General features: G+C 50.4%; 1 protein-coding gene across 1 annotated transcript in view; it reads right to left on the bottom strand.

Annotated features, from left to right (window-relative positions):
• LOC146855197 (NADH-cytochrome b5 reductase 3-like) overlaps positions 1–15,251 on the bottom strand; it is a 252,932-nt gene that overhangs the window by 48,771 nt on the left and 188,910 nt on the right. The gene's annotated exons all lie outside the window — the stretch shown is intronic.

The raw sequence follows: 15,251 nt of genomic DNA on the forward strand, positions 1-15,251 counted from the left end.
GCCACTACACAGCTTGTGTGGTTGGGTTCCCCGGGCATGAAATGGAGTGAAGCTCGCGGCATGATTGAGCAGCGCCTGGCAGTTGCAGGGGTCCAGCCCACTGTTATCATCTTGCACTTGGGGGGTAATGACCTGGTTGCCAGGGGGAGGAGGGCTCTGCTACTGTCAATGCAATCTGACTTACAGGCCATCAGCCAAGCCGTGGGGTCATGCGAGGTTTGGTGGTCTGAAATCGTCCCCCGCAGGGTTTGGAGAGGGGCTAGGTCCCCGGCGGCGGTAGAGCGGTCCCGTAGGAGGCTTAATAGGTCCATGCAGAAATTCTTGGAGCGCAGGGGCATGGGCTTCATCAGACATGCTTTGATCCAGGAGAAGGTTGAAGGGTATTATGAGGCTGACGGGGTGCACCTGTCCAGGGTAGGCATGGACATGTTCCTGCTGGATGTACAAGAGGCATTGGCTGGCAAGGGACATCAGTAGCACTTGTTAGGAGAAGGGGGGCTCTGGCAGCGACGGTAGCCTCCCCAGAGCTGTGGCGGAGTTACAGGGCGATCTGGATGCAGACTGGTACAGTAAGGGTACCTCTGCGACAGGCGGTACAGTAAGGGTACCCCTGTCCGGCACAGTAAGGGTGCCCGAGCCAAGGTCCAGGAGCCGAAGGGGGTTCTGGGAAGACCGCGACGGCGCCCCGTTAGTCCTTCGGGCGGTTGGGGGGCCTGACCAACCGGGGGTGGCCACAACACGCTCCGCCCCTGTCGGAAGGGGCGGGAGTAGGAGGCAGATCACGTGACCCAGTGGATGATCTGCAAATATTTATGTGCCACACTGCCGGGCATCGACCCACCGTGTGTGCTGGCTCACCAGGCGGGCGGGCAGCAAGGGGCTGCCTGCCCTGGATCGCCCGTAAGATAACCCAATTTTATTATCATACTGTGTTGTATGAAATAAACCTGCAGCAGTTCTTCACCCACAAATAAAGTGTCAGTGTAATCTTTGGGTGATGTCTGTGTATGCGTGTTGACTGAAGCGGATGACGGTGTGGTCACTATGCCGCTGCCCGCGTCCCAAGCAGTGGGACATCAGCAGGGCAGCATTCTAGTGGCCGCCCGTCGGAGCCTTTCCCCCCCCCCCCCCCCCCCCCCTTGCTGCCTCGCGCGCGAGGCCTACGCCCACTTGGGTAAGACCCCCCCCTATCGTGTGGAGCTGGAGGCGGGCCGGGGGGGCGCGGCTTACCCCCCTACTTAGTTGGCTCTCTCGCCCAGTTCCTCCTCTGTCTCCTGCGCGCCGCACCAGCCTGGACACGCGTTCACCCACCCTTTCCTCTTACCCCACGTGTCAGGCACAGCGCGTTATTGGAATGTTTAATTTTTTCTTTTGCGTTGCAGGCGGAGTTACAGGGCGATCTGGATGCAGACTGGTACAGTAAGGGTACCTCTGCGACAGGCGGTACAGTAAGGGTACCCCTGTCCGGCACAGTAAGGGTGCCCGAGCCAAGGTCCAGGAGCCGAAGGGGGTTCTGGGAAGACCGCGACGGTGCCCCGTTAGTCCTTCGGGCGGTTGGGGGGCCTGACCAACCGGGGGTGGCCACAACACGCTCCGCCCCTGTCGGAAGGGGCGGGAGTAGGAGGCAGATCACGTGACCCAGTGGATGATCTGCAAATATTTATGTGCCACACTGCCGGGCATCGACCCACCGTGTGTGCTGGCTCACCAGGCGGGCGGGCAGCAAGGGGCTGCCTGCCCTGGATCGCCCGTAAGATAACCCAATTTTATTATCATACTGTGTTGTATGAAATAAACCTGCAGCAGTTCTTCACCCACAAATAAAGTGTCAGTGTAATCTTTGGGTGATGTCTGTGTATGCGTGTTGACTGAAGCGGATGACGGTGTGGTCACTAGGTATTGTGCTGGCTAAATTATTTCGATTTTTTAAACGATGAATGAAAATGGTGACCCGTAGACAAATGAGGTGATAGTTTTTGTTCCTTCTGCCCTGCTGGAGTGGAGGCCAGGGTGATTGTATGTATTAAGAATAACAGGCTCCGGGAGGAGCCAAGATGGCGACCGGGACGGCAGCGTAGGCTCCCGGCTCCGTGAACCTCCGCACCCCGCACAGATATCCTGCACGAGATCCTTAGCCTGCGCTACCTACCCGTGTTGGTGAACGCGAGCGGCAACCGGCCGTGTGACCCCGAAATTTCTGGCAGCGGTACCGCCGGAGAAATGTCCGTCTGAAGTTTGCGGCCTGTGCAGCCCCGGAGCCAGGATCTCGAGTGAACGCCGTGGCCGGGCGGCAGTGCAACAACAACGGCTTTTGGTGACTGGGTGGGGTCGGACTGCCGGAGTGGTGCGAATGTCGGACTGCGCTTCGCCGTGGTCGCTCCTACCACTAAGCGTAGCTGAACGAGTGCGTGCCTGAGGTGGCAACTACAGGACTCTCCGGTGATTGCTTCAGCCTTCGCCGGTGAGCTGCCCGGACGCCGCCCGTAACTTGTCCCGATTCTTGCGGGCTGCTCCCGGATTTTCGTGGGCGCTGGTCCGTGGTGGGGACGACTGTGGCCCGTGACCACACACCGGACACATTGCTTGCCTGCCCTCGGAACCCGGTTACCAGTGCCATGGAACCCGAGGCGCTTGTGTCTGAGCCCCGGTCCCGATCTGGGATGGACCTACCCAGCGGCCATTTTGGTATGCCAGAGTCCACCATCCTGTACACTGGGTTGCAGCAGGATTGGGAGGGTGTGACTCTGAGGAGCGTAGCGGAGCGAGCGCCGGGAGCTGTACTGGGGTACGGTGACCTTCTCGAGGCTCTCGGTGCCCTTCACTCCACCCTGATTCACGGAGCCTGGGTGTTGGGGAGCAAGCTCGATGGAGTGACATCAGCGTCGGAACAGTTGCCGCCTGCCTATCCCCAGGTACACTGGGACTTCTCACGCCGCACACGGGGGGACCGTGTCGTGGCCGCCCCTGTGAATAGTGCACACCTGGACTCTCCGGACAGTATATTAACGTGCGATCAGCTGGCTGTGGATTTGGTCTGTTCCGGAGGTTTCGGACCTGAGCGGGGGGGGGGTGGCCTTGTCCCGTGCGCGGTCTCCGACGACCCAGGCAGCGTCCAAGCAACGGTCGCCCGCCCTGGCTGATTCCGCCTTCCTGGGCCTGGTGTGCAGTGTAAATCCTGGCTCGGCATCGGGAAAGATGATCCTCCCTAGAGCTGACTGTGTCGATCTTCAGATCCCTTTACCCTACCTGTGTGTGTCGCTTCCTGAGTTTTATTGGACACTTCTCTTCCTGGTAACATTGGACATGGCACTGGGACGAGGGGAATGCATGGGTGGGTTTGCAAAGAGTGGCCAAGGATGATGCTGACCCTTCCGAGGTGGTCACCTACTAGGCGGGCGGGCTCGGGAGTTGTGTGCCCCCATGGCATAATTGTTAGTGTACCAAGTGCGTAATGCTCCTTACTCCTCTTTTGACAGGGTCGATTTTGTGTTCTTTATTGTATGCTTTATGGGAAACCGTGTGGTGCGGGAGGGAGAAGCCGGGGGCGTGTTTTGCAGGCCCTCCTCCAGTTTATTAATACTCTCTCTACCCCCCCGTCTGGTGGGGGCTTCTTTCCCACTTCTTTTCTCTGTTCTTCTATATTTCGGGTCTGGTTCCGGGGCGACAGGCACACTGCTGGGGGGGGGGGGGGCCGTACTCATCTGCAGAGGTGCAGGGTGGGGGGTTGGGGGGGGGGGATCCTTTAGTCTTTCACCTCCTTTTTCTATGGCCTCCTTTTCTTCTCTTACTCTTCTTTGTCTTTTTCTGGGATCAGTATGGTAGTACTCCTTTGTTGTTAATCACTGCTGTTTCCGGAGTGCCATAATTTCCGTGGAGTTTCCTGGGTCTTGGGGCAGGGGGTTGCAGGCGCAAATGGCTGTGTCATTCCTCCACATCCTGAACTTACTGCTTCAGCGCCATTGCTTAGATAGACTGCTGTGTATTGTTTACGTTCATCGTTCTGCCTGCCATTTTTCGCTGCTGGGAAACTGTTTGGCACCTGATCCTTCCATCCTTTTCTATTATAAAATGTAAACCTTTATTATCCTGGTCTCCTATCTGGGCTGTTCAGAGACTGGGAGTATGCTAGTGTCGAGATTTTGCTCCCCGAGGTACTGACTGTGATAGACCTGCTTTCTGTTATTCTGATTGTTTAGCGGCCGGCCCATATGTGTAATTGCTTGAAATGTCAATAAAGGTTTTAAAAAAAAAAAAAAAAAAAAAAAAAAAAAAAAAAAGAATAACAGGCTCTCGTAGGGCTAGTAATGGCTGACACGCCTCTCCCCACTACCATCTTGGAGCGTAAAGTTTGCTCAGTGCCCATTAATGTTATCTATGGCTAGCCTTCCCACTACATTATGGATGCATTATTATACAATCTAGCTGCTGGTGGACATCACAGTTCGTATACGTAACGTGGCGGACATTTCAGGTAGGTCGCTCTGGCTTTTCCCTGTGAGCGGAGGACATTTTAGGGCTGAGCAATTCTCTAGGGTGGGAGTGAAGGGATTCCACATGTTTAATCAGTCTTCCAGGGTTTAGTGGGAACAGCATCCCACATGTGCACTTAAATTGTTCAGGAAGGTGGGCGTGGCTGAGCCAGCAACCAAGATGACCACTTGACTTCGCAGCTCCGGAGCCGCCTCCAAACGTTTGCGCCGCCATCCCGCAAGTAGCAGCTGGAGTTCCGCATGGTGTACCCGATTCGCATGCTGTGTGGATCGGGCATCTGAAAGACCTGATTGCAGACCCAAACGATGCCCGCAACATTGAATCTCGACAGTTGCGCTCCCAGGCCTGACGTGGCCCTTGAAAGCCCATTGTCCTATGGCCAAATATATTGAGTCTGTCCTCAGATTTTTGGGAAAGATGCCTTTTCCGACACATTTGCAGTTGAGCAAGCACATCGTACATTGGGGCCTCGTCTAGCACTGGGTGCAACTCCGCGACTGATTATTGCCAGAATTCTCAACCACCAAGACCGGGATGATGCACTCAGATTGTCCCGGAAGCGTGGCTCAATCGCTTATCAGGGGTCCGGTACTGCGCTGTTTCCAGATTTCACACTGGTTGTGCAGGAAGTACGCCGCAAATATATGGACGTCAAGCGTGCCCTTCAAAAAGCGAATGTTAAATACGCCATGTTATATCCAGCCTGACTTCGCATCCAGATTGATGAAAAGGCACGTCTTTGATACCCCGGAGGACGCAGCAAAGTTCTGAAAACGACACCAAAATACTGACAGACTTCATGGACGTGATGGTAACCAAAATCCTGGCTCCTGAGCGACAGGATGAAGTCTTGCCACCTGAGACGCGTTCATTGCTTTTTGGTGCCCGAATCCACGTACAATTGACTGTCAATCCTAATTCGTGGCTGATAAGGAACATCATGCATGGTCTGTGAACCGTGGGAACTCTTCGCAGTACTTCCACACGTTGATCACTGTTAATTGCAGCATAACTACAAAAAGTGCAGTAATTAATTAATAGACTATGGTTATTATGCATGTAACGGCACCAATGGAGTGTTGCCTATCCCCCACAGGATGTTTTTTGGTTCTTTTCAAATCCTTCCTTTTCTTTTTTTTCTCTCCCTCTTTCTGTCTCACTTCCTTTGGGATTCACCGGGTGCTTCCTTTTTCGTATCGGATGTGGGTGGGGGATAAGGGTAGGGTTGTTCATTGTTGATTGTTTTTTTTAATTTGTAGGTACGGAACGATAATCTTTCACAATACTTTTGATGTAACTCGTACTTATTTGCATGATGTAGTGCTATGTTATGTGCTGATTAGATGATTCCTCAAGGGGAACGCAGCTTCTGTCAGCGTCTTCGTTGCATATCTTGGAATGTTAGAGGACTGTTGAATCCTAAGAAAAGTTGTCAGGTCCTAGCTTACATGACCAGACATACTATTCAAATTCAAATTGCTTTCCTTCAGGAGACACATACTCCACTCCCGTCACATGGGTTTGCGACATCCTGGGGCAATCACCACTTCTTCTCCAGTTATAGCTCATACTGATCCACCGATCTCTCCACTTCCAGGTCGCGGAGGTTGTGACTGATGATGAGGGTAGATACATATTAGTATTAGGTACACTAGGAGGAGAACCCCTTCTACTAATCAATGTGTATTCACCGAATGTAGACCGCACAGACTTTTTCCCCCAAACTTGCGACACAGATTGATCACTTTGATGTTGGTAACATTCTTCTGGGGGGGCGACTTCTATCTTACATTAGACCCCACCACAGACACCACCGGTTCAGGCCGTAACACGAAACCGCATGCGACATTGGGCCTCAATACGCTTTTGCAAACTAACCTGTTGGTAGACCCTTGGCGCACACAGCACCCAACAGCCCATAACTATTAATTTTATTCAGCCCACCACGGCTCTTGGTCCTGGATCGATCATGGTAACTTTCGCCGCGTTTAAAAAAAAAAAATGTTTTTAGGTCCAGACGATCGATTATATGCCCCGCACATTGTCTGATCATGCTCCTGCGCTTCTCGTGCTCGATTTCGCTACGATCCCCAAACATGGGCCGTTATGGAGGTTTACCGCATCAGCTCTGCTCAACTCAGTTTTCCATATAGAGGTGGGGGACGCCATCAGGGAATACTTCCAGCTAAGTGAAGGATCCGTATCCTCACAAGACATATTATGGGATGCCTTCAAGGCATATATATATGGGGTTTGTCTCTCAAAACATGCCGGCGTGCTTCGTAGAGACTTGGAGGGAATAGAAGGGAGACTCAAGGATATAGACACAGCTGCACAGGCCTCTTCTTCACCAGTGTCGCTGCATGACCATGCAATACTGCTGTCCGAATTCACTGAATTGGCCGCCCGGAAGGTAAAATATCTAGGTAAATACGCGATGGACCAGGTATACACTGACACGGGCACTACATTGAAAAGGGAGTCCAATATCACTGCCGCTTTTTTGGATTATTATACGCATTTATACACAACGCGTAATACCCCTTCAGGACAAGCTCTGACAGATTATTTACAAGAAATAGACACGGTCTGGTTGGAAGAGGGCCAGCGCGATTTTCTGGCCTCTCCGATAGACATGGTTGAAATCAAACAAGCGATAAAAGACCTGGCCAGTATCTGCGCTATGGGCTGCGATGACCTAACGGGAGAGTTTTACAAAGCTTACCAGCACGAGCTAGCTCCCCGACTGTTGGAAGTATATGAGGAGGACCTTACAAATGGATTTCTCTCCTGCACTGTGCGGGAGGCTATAATCACACTTCTGCTCAAACCCGGCAAATCACCTTGCCATTGTACATCCTACTGGCCGTTAGCATTACTTAAACAGGACTATAATATTGGCCAAAATTCTGGCTACCCGTTTATCATTGCTGGTAAACACCACATTATGCCCTTTCAAAGCGGGTTTTATCTCTGGCAGATCCACTACACAATTTGCTGGCTATTCTTTCAGTAATAAATCAAATAGAGCCTACACTACCAGCAGCAGCTGTTCTTAACGACGCTGAAAAGGCCTTCGATTCACTTGAGTGGCCATTTTTTAATGCATTGTTACAGAAGCTCAGTATTCCAATCGGTTTTTTAAATCTGATACGCCTTTTATATTCTGGGTCGGTTGCTTGTCTAAAATTAAACGGGGTGATAACCAAATTTTCTTTAACGCAGGGTACCCAGCAGGGTTGTCCCCTATCACCATTATTATTTATAGTGGCTATGGATCCCTTGGCACGTCAAATACAAGAGAGAAATCACCAGCGGGGGGTGCAGTTTAATTCAGGCCCTTTTGCCTCCCCATTTTATGCAGACGTCATGATGTTTGTACGTGAACCCACTACCAACTTCCCTACTTTATTACGAGAGGTTGTTCGATTTGGAGTATATTCTGGGTTGGTCATTAACTGGACAAAATCGAAAATCTTCCCTTTGACGCCAGCTACTACTCCAGAAGATTTCGAATACCCCCTGAAATGGTGTATTGAGCCCCCAAAATATCTCAGTATTTTCCTGCATTGCAATGAATCTGATGTGATCCGTCTTAACTATGGCCCGGCAATAGAACATCTCTCGTCTCAAGATGAAAGATGAATCAACCTTCCCCTATCCATGGCTGGCAGGATCGCTATATTGAAAATGATGGTCCTCCCTCGTTTTTTATATCTGTTTTTGAATATCCCCATTGCCCTTACCACAAAGTTTTTTTATACTCTCCGGTCCTCACTTATTCGACTTGTTTGGGCTGGTAAACAACCGCGGATAGGCTGGTATACTATGATTATGCTGTACGAACGTGGGGGGATTTGGTGTCCCGGATTTTTATTTGGATTATCTCGTGGCTCAGATCCATTTTACATATTTTTGGTATCACCCAGATGCCCGACTTCAGTATCTTAAGCCTCATCGTTCCCAGATACATCCTAATCTGCTATCAGCAGTAGTACCACAGGGCTTGCCTCGCTGCCCTTCGGAGATCCAGACTGTACCCAAGACGTGCTGGACATGGACAAAACTATCACAAAATTTTCAAGCAGATTTTTGTATTCGGCAAAGATTGCGCTGGCAGATAACCCATGTTTACCCCCTACTATGGAAGCCCTTACAAAACGTAAGTTACTTAAGCATGGACTTCAGACGGTCGGGATCTGTTCAAAGAGTCTCGTCCATGCACTACTGCAGAACAATTACAACTGGAGATGCTCCATATATGGATAGATTTCTTCTGCATAGGGTGCGTGGATCTCTGATTGGGGCAATCCCGGATGCTGCATCGGAACCAGCAGATTCCCCCCCACCTCACTCTCGTTATAGCATCTCCAGATGGAACCCACTTGGTTTCCCACCTGTACCATCTTTCATTATCTCTCCGCCCTGTAGTTGGCGCCAAGGCACGGACTGCCTGGGAGCGAGAACTAGAAAGGTCTATAACAGACGATATATGGCATTACTGCTGTGCGCAAACATGTTATATTTCAAATAATCATTGCCACAAATCACTGCATTTTAAATATTTACACTGTGCTTATATAACCCCGAAATTACTGGCCAAAATCGATCCTAGCACCTCTCATACGTGTGCTCGATGCTCTGTTCCAGATCCTGATTTTTCACATCTAGCATGGCACTGCGCACTATTGCAGACATACTGGAGAGAGATTTTTCTTTTTTTGGAAAGATTTTTATTTTATTTGCAGCAGTACAAAATAAAAGTTTGGAGAGAGATTTTTCACCATTTGCCTCTTATGGTGGAACAAACTATACAACCTGCCTCACTGACAGCTTTGCTTGGATATGTCTAACCTTTAAAAAAAGAACATTAGAAGGTTCACAGCAATAGCTCTGCTCATTGCAAAACGACAGATCTCCTTACATGGGTTGGGAAACGAAAAGAGATCCATATGGTCTTGACTCTGAGCGCAAACGCACACGTTCGAACCAGATGGCAGAAAGAAAACAATGCAACAATGGAGGTGATGCCTATGCACATTATCACCAAGATGGGGAGTCACTCGATCTCATGACTCGAAATACTTCATCGAAGAAAAACAACTTGCAAACATCCAGATCCAACACTAGATGGCAGGAGAATGAAAAGCATGTGTATTAAGCATCCTTTTATATTATGAATTCTAAGATTTGACGCAATTATGGGATAGCAGTCAGGCACTGGGACAGGAGTAAACAGCAATCAAAGCCCCCCTCCCGAGCTCTTGGCTGAACAAAATAAATCACTTTTGATGGGGCTGTAGTGCTTTACTTCACCTTGGAAGTGACAGCATCTCATACCTCAGAGCATATCAGCTGTTACTACACCAATAAAGTTTCAAATGGAAAGATCCCTAGTCTCCTGGGTGACACAGGACGCTCAGGAAGGAAGTACCTCATATCAGGCGCTCAACGCCCATTGGGCTCAAAGGGCTGCAGCACCCCCCCCCCCCTCCCACTCCGCCAGCCGTGTGTGTCAATCCGGGCTGAGACAGCTTCCCGGGCACCCACACAGCCGCACCCGAGTACTTCACAGGTCTTTAAAAGACCATTTACTTACTAACGAGGCTTTGCTGTGTTTTCACCCCTTCTTAGAGCCCCTGCATCTCCACTCTGCATATTGCTGGAAGAATCAGCCCCAGGAAATGTGGCTCTAGTTGCGCCTCTGCCTCACATACTCAGACCAGGGCACTTACTCTTCAAAAGGGCAGTGCATCCAGCACAAAGACTATAAAGAACGTGGAAAGCTCTTAATAAGTAGTTGTATTTTCAATTAATTTTTCTGTGCTTACTTCTAAATACGAAGTAGGAATGCCTCTCCAGTAGAAAATAAGATTTCTACGCAAAAGGGCACAATGGTCATATATTTTCTGGTAACAACCCATAGTACCTCTGGTGATTAAGGGCCAAATTAATATCCCATCTAGACAGTGCGAATATCTCATTTCATCATCAGGGCAATATGCTCAGTTAATGGCGATACAAAGTTTAAAGAGAGGGTCTGCTTCGGAATGCAGAATGGAGCTTAGACTGGTGATGACAGAATTTTTTGTTTTTTGTAGTATTGATGAGTGTTGGTCATCAGGGTAAAACAAGGGTAAACTAGGGTAGTGTGCCGTCAGATACTCTAACGTCTGAAACAGCTTACTCAAATGCTGGATTAAATTTTGGCATTATTGGAAGCGATGTGAACAGAAAGTCTAGGTTGATGTATTAAGCATTCCAACAAGTTAGTGCACGCACACCAGTGTAATTCCTGTAGAATATGAATCTTGCCGGAATCACACAACCAGCTGCAAAGAAGTTTGGATTCATTCAAGGTTGAAGAAATATTTTTGCCAGCCTAAAAAGACTAAAGTCCAATACCACCAGCCTCTCTATTGAGGGTACTTTTGCAAGCAGTTTTCACAGCAAACTCATATTACCATGCAGTCCTTTTAATCACTGCCCTAGGCAGTTTCACATTGGCACAGCGCACAAGTTACTACTTGTGTAACTATATATCTGTAAGAGACATTAGTTAGTGATAGATTCCTTACCTTAGAATATCCCCAGGCGTCAGACCAGGGGTGGCTGGTGCATAGGGGCGAATGGGGCGTTGCCCCACCAGCCTCCGGGGATCGGGTCGGAGGAAGACAAGAGAGACACCTTGAAAGGAGACTGGTGGTCTGAGGCTGCGTCACTCTGGTAGCAGTGCACACACCCTGCACATGATGTGTGGTGGACGTTCGACTTCAATAACGCCCAAGTCACGCATGTGCAGAGTGTGTCTGTGAGGCAGTGGTGAGGGCAAGCAGGCATTACCTGAAGCAGCTGGTTTTCCAGGACTTCGGTCGAATTTTCGGCTCACCCGGATCTCTGACGTAGCTCAGAACATTCTTCTAGCCTGGATCCCGCCTCCTCCTCTGACTGGATGACATTGATACAGTCACCCTATGACAAGACTCAGAGGCGGGATTTCAAGTACTGCTTCCTGCGCTGAGTTCGAACTTCCCATTTCCCTCCTTTCTTGAACCAGCTTCAACCCGGTCCGAGAGAAACCCCTTGGTCAAGCTGAAAACAGTGAGTACTGGGGGTGTTTTCGTCACGCTTCCAGTGGGGTTAGGAGTATTGGAGCGAAAATGCTGCCTTTTGTCCTTCATTTGTCATGGAGGCTAACGTGGGGAAATCATTAAATTAACAGGAGCCTGGCAGAATACTTAAAATAATAATATGCGTTTAGGAAAATCAAGGCTGCGAGCGAGGGCCCGGGGGCTCCCGAAGCCGCTCTATCGAATGAAGCGGTGCCTTTTCATTTTCACTGATTTCCTTGGTGGTAATAATAAAAATAATATAATAAACCGATACTGCTGCAGAGTGTGATGTGACGGTATTCTTTCGTAATAAGGCGAGGATGTGCATATTACAGGCTAGTGTCGTTTTATTGCACGGAATGCAGTGGTATAACAACCCACTGGTGTACCGAGTTCACGCACGCTTGTATTTTTGGAGTGGGGTCCGACACCCCGAGACCGGGCGCTGATCCCCACTCGAGCCCTGGGCGTCGTCCACAGGCGGGGTGACTGTGTGCCTGAGTGCAGCTGTGCCCCCTGGGGGCGGCTGGCGTTCTTGGACACCAGCCAGGGCCCAAGTAATAAAAGTGGAGGCGGCGAGGCTCAGCTGCAGTCAGTGTCCACCCTGTGATGCCCGATGTTATGCCATTTTATGAAACCAACAGATAGTAGACGTAGGCATTTTGTGCTTTCTATTTGGCGCCGTGTGCAATTCCGGACGGTAACATGACTTCTCTCGACAGGAACTAAATTTATGTTGTAAAAGAAAACAGCAGAGTTTACTGCGCTTCCGGGTCAGATAATCTGGAGTATTTAATTCTGCTTCTTTCTTCCCAATCCCAGGTGTAAAATTCTCAATGAATGTGTTCACTCGTTATGCGGCTGCACCCGGGCCTCTCATTCACATATTAATTGCTCAGCTTAGGGACTCTGAATTTATTGCTAAACAAATGATGATTGACAGGTAAATGCTGAAAAACTTTCCACCAGCAGCAAGATCCACAACTTGCTGAATGTTAATCGTTTCCAGGTGCCGGTGGTTATCTCAACAAGCTCCAGGCCCGCAGTTGCGCGCTGACTGATAGCCATCTCCCCGCACCGTCCGGCAGGGCCTCACGTGTGAGGGATTTAAGAGGAGAAGAAGACAGAGGGAGAGGTGCAGGGAGAGGAGGATGGGAAAGGGGTAGAAGAGGTGAAGAGGGCAGAAGAAGATCACAGGGCAGAAGATCACAGGGCAGAAGGGGGGCAGAGCGTAGATGGGGTGCATCAGAGTGTAGAAGAGGAGCATAAGGCGCGGAGGATCAGAGGGCTGAGGAGGTACATAAAGCTGAGGAGGTACGTAAGGCAGAGGAGGCATGGAGGGTAGAAGAGGCACAGAAAGCAGAGGAGGCGCGGAGGGCAGAGGAGACACATAAGGCAGAGGAGGCACAGAGGGTAGAAGAGGCACGTAAGGCAGAGGAGGCGCGGAGGGCACAGAAAGCGCAGGGGAGACACGTAAGGCAGAGGAGGCACAGAGGGTAGAAGAGGCACGTAGAGCAGAGGAGGCTCGTTTAGTGCTGTAAGATATGGGGTATTTTGTAATGTATTTGCATATTTCAAGTCTACACCTTCAGAATTGCTTTATAAACATTCTTGCCCTCTCAAATTTGCTGTAAAATGCTCCATTTGCACACACTTCTCAAGTCCCTCTCCCCTCGAGTCCCCCCTATGATAGTCGGCTCGCTCGCTATCGACATAACACTTATCCTCAACTTTTACGCCTCACCAATTTCAAATGTCACCAGCCGCCCCTGCGTCAGACTGGATCCGGAAAGTTTTGCTAGCAGTACCCCTGCACGTCAGTAGGTGGCGTTGTGCGGCTCCGCGTCAGTCGCTGGCGTCGTAAGCACCAAGATGACGTCACAGAGACTACTTAGGCGCCACCCATGCGCGCGGACGTCAGTTCTGTAGATGACTTTCCACGCCAGGAACGCAGAGCCATGCAAGAAACTGACCACTGGAGCCAAGAAACTAGGGCCCTGAAAGGGATGACCTTAACCCTAGAAATCATTTTGCAGAACGGGGAGGATGGGTGGGGCGGTAAGGAATCTATCACTAGCTAATGTCTCTTACAGATAGATCGTTACACAAGTAGTAACTTGTGCATTTGAAAGAGACACGTTAATGATAGATTCCTTACCTTAGAATAGATACCCCAGCAATACCAACCCCGGTGGTGGGTCTGTGAATAGATTACACCAGAAAGTCACGGAGAACAGAACGGCCAAAGAAGCTCTCTCTCCGGACCGGACTGTCAAGGCAGTAATGCTTGGTAAACGTGTGCAGCGAGGCCCACGTAGCTGCCTGACAAATGTCCTGCAAGGGGACGCCGCGCCCCAAGGCAGTAGTGGCTGCTGTCGCCCTGGTAGAATGGGCACGCAGCCCCACAGGAGGCTCCTTCTTAGCCAGCGAATAACATGCTTTGATGCACAGAAAGACCACGTAGCCAACAAAGAGCTGGTCATCCACCCGTAACTGTCGTGTGTGCTGCAGGTAGAATGACAGTGCAAATTTTGGATCCAGACGGTGGAGCCTCTCCTCCTCTTTCGAAGGATGGGGAGGCAGAAAGAAGGTGGGCAAAGTGATGGTCTGCTCAATGTGGGAGGGCGTGACAACCTATGGCAAGAAATAAGGACGGGTCCTTAAAACCACTTTGTCCGGATGAACAGAAAGGAAAGGAGGTTTGGAAGAAGGAGCCTGGAGCTCACTCACTCTTCTGGCAGAGGTGATAGCTACCAGGAAAGCCGTCTTTAGAGTGAGAAGACGTAAAGGACAGTTATGAAGGGGCTCAAAAGGAGCGCACACCAGATAGGTCAAGACAAGATTCAAGTCCCATTGAAGCATTATGAACGGCACGGGAGGAAACCGTGTGCGTAATGCCTTTCAGGAAACGGTTAACAACCGGGGACTTAAACAGAGAAGGCTGATCTGGAATCCTTAGAAAGGCGGAGATGGCCTAAAGATAACCTTTGATAGTGCCCAGAGCAGAGCCCTGCTGGGTCAACGAAACCAGGAACAGAAGGACTTCGGAAAGAGGGGCAGAAAGGGGATCCACAGCCTTAGCTGTGCACCATGCCACAAACTTGTTCCACCTGCAGGAGTATACCGTTTTAGTGGAGGGACGCCTGGCTGACATCACAGACGTCGGGAGGAAGATCGAAAGCTGTCAACTGTCGCCGCTCAATCTCCACACATGGAGGTGGAGGCTGGACAGGTTTGGGTGGAGAACCGTCCCCTGCTGCTGCGACAGAAGATCCTCCCAAAGAGGCAGTCAGATCGGGGGATCGAGCGCCATGCTGAGTAGCTCGGGTTACCAGTATCTTCTGGAATAGGCGGAAAGGCATACAACAGATCGCAATTCCACTCTCGACGAAAAGCGTTGCTGTAAGAAAGTGGGTTTCTGTTGGAGGAACCCCCCCCCTTTTTTGCCTGATAACGGATTCCCTTTTCCTTGTTGTGCCCTGGGCTCCTGCCAATCAGGTGCCCAGGGCCTGTGTTCATTCCCTAAAAACTGCCTAACAGCCAAAACCCAATTGGCATCTCTGGCCACCTGTCAGCCCCTGGTAAATGGTACCCTAGGTGCCCAGGGCCTTGTGACCAGAGAAGGCCCCTAAGGACAGCAGCACTTAT

This window comes from Triturus cristatus, chromosome 4_1 (genome assembly GCF_964204655.1).
Source record: "Triturus cristatus chromosome 4_1, aTriCri1.1, whole genome shotgun sequence".
Taxonomy (NCBI): Eukaryota; Metazoa; Chordata; class Amphibia; order Caudata; family Salamandridae; genus Triturus; species Triturus cristatus.